We start from the raw sequence: 9,182 nt of genomic DNA on the forward strand, positions 1-9,182 counted from the left end.
TTTTCCTTAATTTTTCTTTTGTTTTTCTCGGGGATTTTGAAAACTACTGGGAAATTTAAATTTTGACGTCCTCAATGCACCAACGATATTCACTTTCTGATCGAACAAGATACTGAAGTTGAAAAGCGTAGCATTATTTCGACTACTTATCGTGTACACAGACACAAAAAAAATTTAAAAAAAAATTAAAAAACACACATCATTGTAAAATCAATACATTCATCGTTCCACTCAGAATCTAAAATTATTCATTTTTCAAAATGTTTTATTCAGGTTTTGGTTGATTTGGGTAATTTGAAAAAAAAATATTCGGATTATATGAGTTTCGGATGTATAGGTTCCGTATAACTCAGGTGTAAGACCCTGCTTTACAGTAAACGATTCGACATAGAAACGACAATAATGTTTTGAACGGACTGAACATTTTTAGTCGAAACATAAAGTCAGACAAACTTAATGACGTTTTGGCAGGTTTTTTTTTTGTATCCGACAGTACCTAAATTACGGGTCTTTAGATCAATAAATCGAAAAAGTCATTCGTAGTCATTCCAAAGTAAACATAATATCAAGACGTTCAAATGTATTTTCAGAAAGGAAATCACATCATCGGTTCGATCGGTGCATTATATGTAATGCGATGGAATGAAAACTGATCGATTTAGCAGTGGAATAATATATATAATGATAATATAATATTATGTGATTATACGCAACATAATATTGTTGACGTTAGCGTTTATTTGTGAGGACAAAACGTGTCCTTTCCTGTAACCACATCTTCACAGACACCAAATATGATCATTTATTTAGGTGCGTAATCTATCCACACGCATGAAAACGTATTATTGCCTAAACAGAACTCCTTACAAATGGTACGTTTCGAATCTCTTTACGAATAAAATAATATGTTCTCACCGACTCTTAACAAACAAAAAATAACTATTCTTTAAAAGTTGCATGTAACTGGTTATCACCGGATTGATTAACGACATGAACTAATTAATTACTAAATTAATAATCTTCCAGAATAATAATTATTTACACTCACTTCGTAATTAGTATGCAAATCGTCCATATCAAATTACACATTTATTTGATTTAAACAAATATGATCAGTATTAGGGACATAATAGATATAACATAATATTTGTATTATCGATGTAATGAAAAAGTAAGCCCATCTGAATTTAGCCATTTTGTACTCAGAATGTAATACTTACGTGATTTTGAGATGATCAGAAAAATAATCTTCATACAATTTAAAAAAAAATGATTTTCAAAAATCATGTGAATATTGGAAAAATATTTCTGTATATCATATAAATCTATATTATATCTGTCAAAATATTCGCGTTAGAAACTTCATATTGTCTTTGAAATATTTAGTGTAGTTGAAGTTGGGCAATGGGCCTACTTATATAAATTGGCAATAATAGTAAAATACTAACTGCAGAGATAAGCTGAGAAATTACTGTTATTACCGTTATGATTTTTTTTTAAATTTATGTTTGGGTTTTTTCTTTCAAGTGCATTCTATTAAGAAGTTTTAATGATACAAACATTGTTTTTTGGCCTATTTAATATTTTTAAGAGGTTTTTTGTTTTTAAAGTAATTTATCAAGTGTCTAGGAAAAATATTTTTACAGTCGTTACGAATTGTCTTGAAGAACAATGTAAATCGAAAATAACTAAATAAATGAAAAAAATGAAAAAAATGTTTAAGAATAGTACTAATTATTAATTAATAAGTATAACTATCGCCTATAATATAGGCATATTATGCAGCATTTTAATTATTTTTTTTCAATAATTGTTGGTGAAGCCTTTGGTTTCATTTCATGTTGTTTATTAAAAATGGAAGCTTAATAGTTCGTGATTGAGAATTTAGAACTTTGAATTATTAATAATATTATTAAAAAATATATTAATCATTAATCAGCTAAATATAATAGGTAGGTTGATAAATGAACTTTTTCATTATAAATTTAATAGAAACAGATTTTATTATTGAAATAATAATCTGATATATCATTATCACGAGTTTACAATATTTTCGGTTATTAGTAATATTGTCATGAATTACAACACATTAAATAAAATATGTTCATTACTGTTTAGTCGTAAATTATTTCCATAATAAGTAGGTGTCTAACCTATTAAATGTAGTCCTAGTTTGTAGGTACTCGTAATTCGTTAGTAGGTATATATAAATAATAAACATCATTGTGCTGCCACTGCGTTCAAAATCATATAATTATAATTTTGTTGTAATAACAATAAATAATGTAATCTGATGAGTGATGAGCGAAGTGAAGTGAGTGCCCAAGTAGCCCAATTATATTATAATAATATAATATACTGGGTCCCAGCTGAATCTTGTCTGACTTATCTAATTTTTACAAGTAGGTAGCTGATTACTTGCTTTAATAATTATTCATATATTTATAAATAAATTCACGTTTAGGACGATGATAATTGACTTAAAATTACAAAAAATATATTCCGTTTTTATATTCGTGAGAAATTATTTTTAAATTAAATTAACTTAATGTAGCTACTGCTAAATATATAGCTTGTATATTTCATTTTTCGGGCTTCCTGCTGAAATTGGTTACTTACACGAACCAGCCAATCAGGGTAGAAAATGATCACAAAAGGAATTCATTACTTTTTAGTTAAAGAGTTGTATTTTAAATAGAATTCAAAGGAAATTAACTAAATTATTAATCGTTGAAGTAGATTGAAAATGTATTATTAATAACTAATAAGAAGTGAATAATTTAATTTTTCTACAACCCATAACAAAATAAAAATCTTCACCTCACGGGCAATATTATACTCTGTGAAAAATTAAACCATAATTGGAGCACGAAAAGTATTTATCAGTAAAAATCCGATATAAATATCAAATGTATGAGACTTTTGTGCAATTATTTGAAAAGTTTAAACTGAGTTTTAATACTTTTATACATCTGTATGATATATTATTAGCACTCGACTCGATATACCATTTCGTAACGATATAGGATTAGATACCTAACTAGGTACTCTTTTTACAAAATTAAGTTCCTTTGAGAAATTGCATCGCTCGCCGCTATAATAAATTATAGTTTGACATTTGAATAACTTAAATATTTATGCAGGTAAATGTAAATAGTTTATATTTGTTTGTGAGTTACATTTAGGTCAATGCAAATTAAGTTCAAAAACCGTATTTGTATGATTTTACAATGATTAAATAATTTAAAAATATATACCTAAAAAATTATTATTTTATACTTTTAGTATGTTATAAAAAAATATAATTTAGTTTGTATATAATTATAGAGCTTAATAATTCAAAAGAAAAAAATGTAAAACGTGTAAGCATACTGGCGGGGTATACACCAGAGATCACCAGAATTTAGGAAATTTTCGGGGGCACAATGTTTATCCAAATAAAATAAAAGTGAGATCAAAATATTAAATTTAAATTGATTTAAAGCTTAAACCATTTTTTATTCCACTATTAAAATAAATTCTCTGTCTACGGGTCAGATTAAGTTTGTCCGTGGGTGACATGAGTCGCCATTTGGTGTTTATAATAATATTCATTACGTCGCAATACGATGGCTGTATTCAATATTTCGAAGGGCGCTGGTCGTGTAGGAGGATGGATATAAATAAAATATGTATAGTGGCACCGTTTTGGCTGAGCCCCCGTGAAGGGGGTAATCAATGGTAGTATACCTAAGATATATCTAAATAAACTGTTTCTCGGACGTATTATAAAAAGTTATTATAATACATGGAACAGTATTTTAATTTTGATTTTTTTTTACTTTAAATGCTCGTAAACTTTAAAAGTTAAACAGTATAGTTTAAGCATTACAGGTACAAATTATCAAATTATAAAGTACAATATAATGTCTATAAATAAAGAACACGGTTGACACAAATATTCGTTCTAGTGTGTGGACCGGCGCCAGCGTTCCCATATTATTATAATATAATAATATACCATTGTCGTGGTACCTAATTAAAAACCTTCGAAAACTACTCGTACCTATACGTATTTTAGTCGACGAATTTTTTATGATATTCAAACAATTAATTTTTTTTCATTCAAACCAAATAAAGTACCTAATTCTTTTCATTGAAAGGCATCGGACCCACACCGACTATGCGGCCATATAATTTATATATTATGATGTCGGATATATCATGTTCTTGCCATTTAAAAGGATTAAAAATGCAAAATTTAATTTTAAAGCGATGAAAATAATTATTGTGTTTAACATGCACGAATAAATAAGGTAGAAATATAATTTAGAACAGTTGGATTCACAAAAAGTGGAAAATCCTCATTATTTTATGAGTAAATGATGAAAAACTAAAACATAAGAAAAAAACCGTTAGAATTCACGATCAAAAATCAAAACCCATAACGAACTATAAATTAGTCGCTTTCAAAAAAAAAAATATATATATATATTTTCATGTTTGAAAACAATTGTCTAGGTGACCCATAAAAAAACGTATAATACCCATGAAGCAACGACTTGAAGTCGAATGAAGCGAAACAATAGTAACTGACACAGAAATCATATTGTTCCTCATTGCCAATATGGCGCAGGCATTAAATACGACAATCATACTATAATATAATATTATATAATATTATGATTGCAATCCAATTGTTCAAAAACTCAATAACAGTACTCAATAACCTACCCCCATAGGTCATAGGCACTTAATTTTGAGTGACGTAGAAGACAGAAATAATAAACATACTGAACTTGATACTGCTCTGTTGTTATACATCAGATTATACCTAGGTAGGTAACTAAAGTTTTGAAGATAAAAATCAACAAGTCAACAAGTTGAAATAAAATCGTATTTTAAGTGAATATCAAATGTCAAACAATGTGTATGTCTCATACTTGGTACTTACTGTATTGGGTCTCATTCTATTTATCTTACATATAAGGCGATCCCCATATACATTCATAATTATTATTTAAATGATCTGGACTTGTGTCAACTAGGATTTAGGTATATTTTTTGACCCATCGCTCCTTTAATACTCATTGATCACCTAACAAGGTTTTATAACCCGAAGTTGCAATGACCTCAAAAATCCAATTGTGTTAAAGTCACTAGATATATTGCACATATGTACGTTAAATTCTTGATTATGACCCCATAGTTTAGTCAACAAGTACAGTCACTTCAATGCAAGCTATAGGATCCATACAAAATCGGTTTTTGAGAATAGTGTTGTATAGATATGTATATATGTATAAATATATACATATATAAATATGTAATATCATAAAACTTCACTTCTCTTACTAGCCATTGCTAACATTTTTAAACCTCGAATTATTAGAAACAAGGTTAGATACCTAAGTTAAAACTAAGTTAAGATCTCTGCTTCATTTTTAAATTACTTGATGGGGAGCATCTATTGTCTTAATCTACTTGTGAAATTATGTTTCTCTATTCCTAGTCGCAGAACTAGACAATTAAATACTTTTCATGTGCCATTTCAGTGTACCAGCTATAGTCTAAATGCTACTGTAAATAGATGTATGATATTACTATATTAGTAAACAAGTATAATGTTGATCTACGTAACCTACGTATACCTACGTAACTAATAATGTTTAAATTCAGGGCTTGCAAACGTCATAATAACGTTAAATTTTACAAAAAACGATTGACATTTTTAAACGTAGGTAATTATAACGGAAAGTGATAATCAAAAATAACACAAAATACCGCAAAACAAAACACAACGATTAACAAAATATATTGTATATCATTAAACAAACCGTAATTTATAGAATATCATTGACCGTAAAATAACGCAAAACGAAATATTTTTAAATCTATTTATTTAAAAGGCCTATTGGTTTCATAGAAACATTTATTGAATGCAAACAATCTAAGAATTGTTTTATTAATTTATTAATTTATTCGGAAATAACTTACCGCATTATTTATTATTTTTAAATTTAATAGGTATTAACACACTATTTAAAATAACGATAAATGCAAAATTTGAATAACGTTTTTATTCTAAATAATGATAAACTCAAAAGTTGTGTAATTGTACGTTTAATTGTAAATCACATAAAACGGAATTTTTTTTCAAATGCAATTCCTGTGTTTAATACATATTTCAACTATTACTTTCTTAAATTGATTAACTATAATCTCGTGTAAACATTGTACAGTTCAATTAATCTATATTGTAATTGAACCGCCTGTCTAAATAAAATAAATATAAACGATCATTATTAAGAATTAATTATTCAGGGTCAATATACTCGTAATATTATATTTATTTGTTGATTAAACGTCTGTTATTGTAGATGATATTATGAACATAAATAACATGGTTAATAAATCTACTCGAATAATCTGGCTTAACCATCATGGTTTGAACTTTTGGAAGAACTAAATTTAAACAAAACTAGTTTAATCAATAATGAACTTTTACATACACAATGCCATTTTCAAAACATAGTATTATATTTTAAACTATAGCCTATTTATACCACGAAGTTATTGACACCATTCTTTGGTAAGTCGATATTGACTCAAAAGTTAATAACAAATAACAATATTATATAATAAAATATGCATAATATTATAATTAAACATTAATAACATAATAAAATATGTAAAATTGTCGGTAAAAATGAATTCAAACTATCTATTACTAATAGGAAGTAGAATAAATTAATTTAATAGCAATATAAATACATATATTATCAAAAAATGTATGTATCAATAATTTTTCGTATTCAATGATTCGTCACAGGTTCAAATTGACAGTGACTCACTCAATGAGGAGGTAAACATGTCACCTTCTACAGGTATACACGTACCTACACTTGACACCTACACTTTACTGTAAAGCCGAGAGGCTACCTATTTTTATCCTATTTTCTGGATAATAATATACCTACATACAATTAAGGTTACCTAAGCATAATTCTGTATCAGACATAATAGGTACCTAAACTAACAAATATAGTATAATTGATTCCAAAATGTAGAACAAAACTCAAAAAATGAAACCTTTTTAGTGCTGGCATATTAATTATGTACATTATACCTATAATTTATTATTAATTTGGCAACGAAATTGAATATTGTATTAGTTTGTCTACAACATTTAAGTTGCATAAAAACTTTTAATGAAATAATAATTTAATTATTAATATCTTAAGTAATTAATAAAAATTATAATCTTATCACTAACCTATTACGACGTATTATTTTAAAAATCACTATGATTAATTAATTTCTTAGTATGCGCATATAAGAACTCTTGTCTCTACTCCCATAACAAGTTTCGGAAACAATCAATTTATCATATATTCATATTATAGGTAGGTACTGTTGAATAATTGTTGGTATGATATTTTTTCATATACCTAGCATATCTATTGTCATTTATATTGTATTAAAAATCGATTTATGGTAATAAATTAAAAATTATTATTATTATTATTATTAATTATTAACATATAAATTACTCAAATAATAAAAACAAAAAACAAACAAAAAACAATAGATTCCAGCTTAGTAAACTCTCGTTCGATTTATAACGATTGAATAAATGATTTTTCTAATTAGTTCACTAATAATAAACCTAACCTGAGCGGAGACTGAATCTAGGTATAAGATATATTATACTTATATCTATAGTATTAAAAAAAAATTGACTTATAATACGTACCTATAATAAATTCCAAATTAATCATATCACAATATCCATTAGGTACTTATAACGCGTTATACATCAGCAACAAACCGTGGTACTATCATAGATATATAATAATATACTTTAGAAGTTTCAAGTACCCACGAATAATATTATACAATCACAACAAAATAACTAAAATAGTTATTCTAGGTTTTTTTATATGTAATTTCGTCCAAATTTGAAATTAAAATTACTATAAAAATAAACTGTGCTTATGTATTTCTTAGAATTATTGGTAACAGAATTAAATATTTACGTGGAATCTTGTTTTAAATTTTCAATCCTTAGATATAAAAGTTAAACATTTTATAAATTTTGAAATACAAATATTATTCATTTTAAATTTGATAAATTTTGTCAAGATTTTAACTTCAAATGCTTATAAAAAAAAATTGTGCCTATGTATTTTTAATATTTTTCAACTGCTATTGTAACAATGTATCAGGAGCCTTGTCTTAATTTTTTTTACACTTTTTGGCCCAATAGATAAAACTTTATTGATATTTATAGAAAAAAAAACTAAAAAAATTGAAAACTTACAATGTCCGTAAACAGCTCAAAAAGAGTCAAATTATTTTCAAAATGTTATCGTATATATAAAATGCCAATATAAACATTCAGTGAAATTTTCAAGTTTCTACAGTCATTCGTTTTTTAATTACAACAAAATAAGAAAATCGTTACGTAAGAAATCGAGTGAATATCAAATGTTGTAAAAATATGAATTTCAAACGCTCATAAAAATTTAATTTGAGATTCTTAGACATTTTTTTTTTGATAAAATGTTTACATATTTTGTCAATTTTTGAACTTTAAATGCTAATAAAAAAAAAACTGTGATTAAGGATTTTTAATATTTTTCAAATCTCATTGTAACAATATAGTAGCAGCCTTGTATTAAATTTTCAAGTATTTTTACTCAACAAATAAAGTTTTATTGACATTCATAGAAAAAAAAAACTAATTGAATTGGAAACTGAAATTGTCCGTAAACAGCTCAAAACAAATCAAAATATTTTGAAAAATTTATCATGTATAGAAAATGGAAATATAAACAACCAGTGAAAATTTCATGTATCTACAGTCATTCGTTTTAAAGTTACACCAAAAACCAAAATCAATTTTCTCGAAAACAGATTTTGCGTAAAAATTCCCGTTTTTCCTTAATTTTTCTTTTGTTTTTCACGTTGCTCTTGAAATCTACTGAGAAATTTTTACTTTTGACCCCCCAAAGTACCAACTAGATTCACTTTCCTATCAGAAAAGGTACTGTTGAAGAAAATCCAAGCACTTTTACTGACCTAAAAGGCGATGACAGACACAAAAAAAAAATAAAAAAATAAACACACATCATTGTAAAATCAATACATTCATCGTTCCACTCAGAATCTAAAACGGTTTTATAATTGCTCGTGGGAAT

The sequence above is a fragment of the Acyrthosiphon pisum genome, chromosome X, assembly GCF_005508785.2.
Source record: "Acyrthosiphon pisum isolate AL4f chromosome X, pea_aphid_22Mar2018_4r6ur, whole genome shotgun sequence".
Classification (NCBI taxonomy): Eukaryota; Metazoa; Arthropoda; class Insecta; order Hemiptera; family Aphididae; genus Acyrthosiphon; species Acyrthosiphon pisum.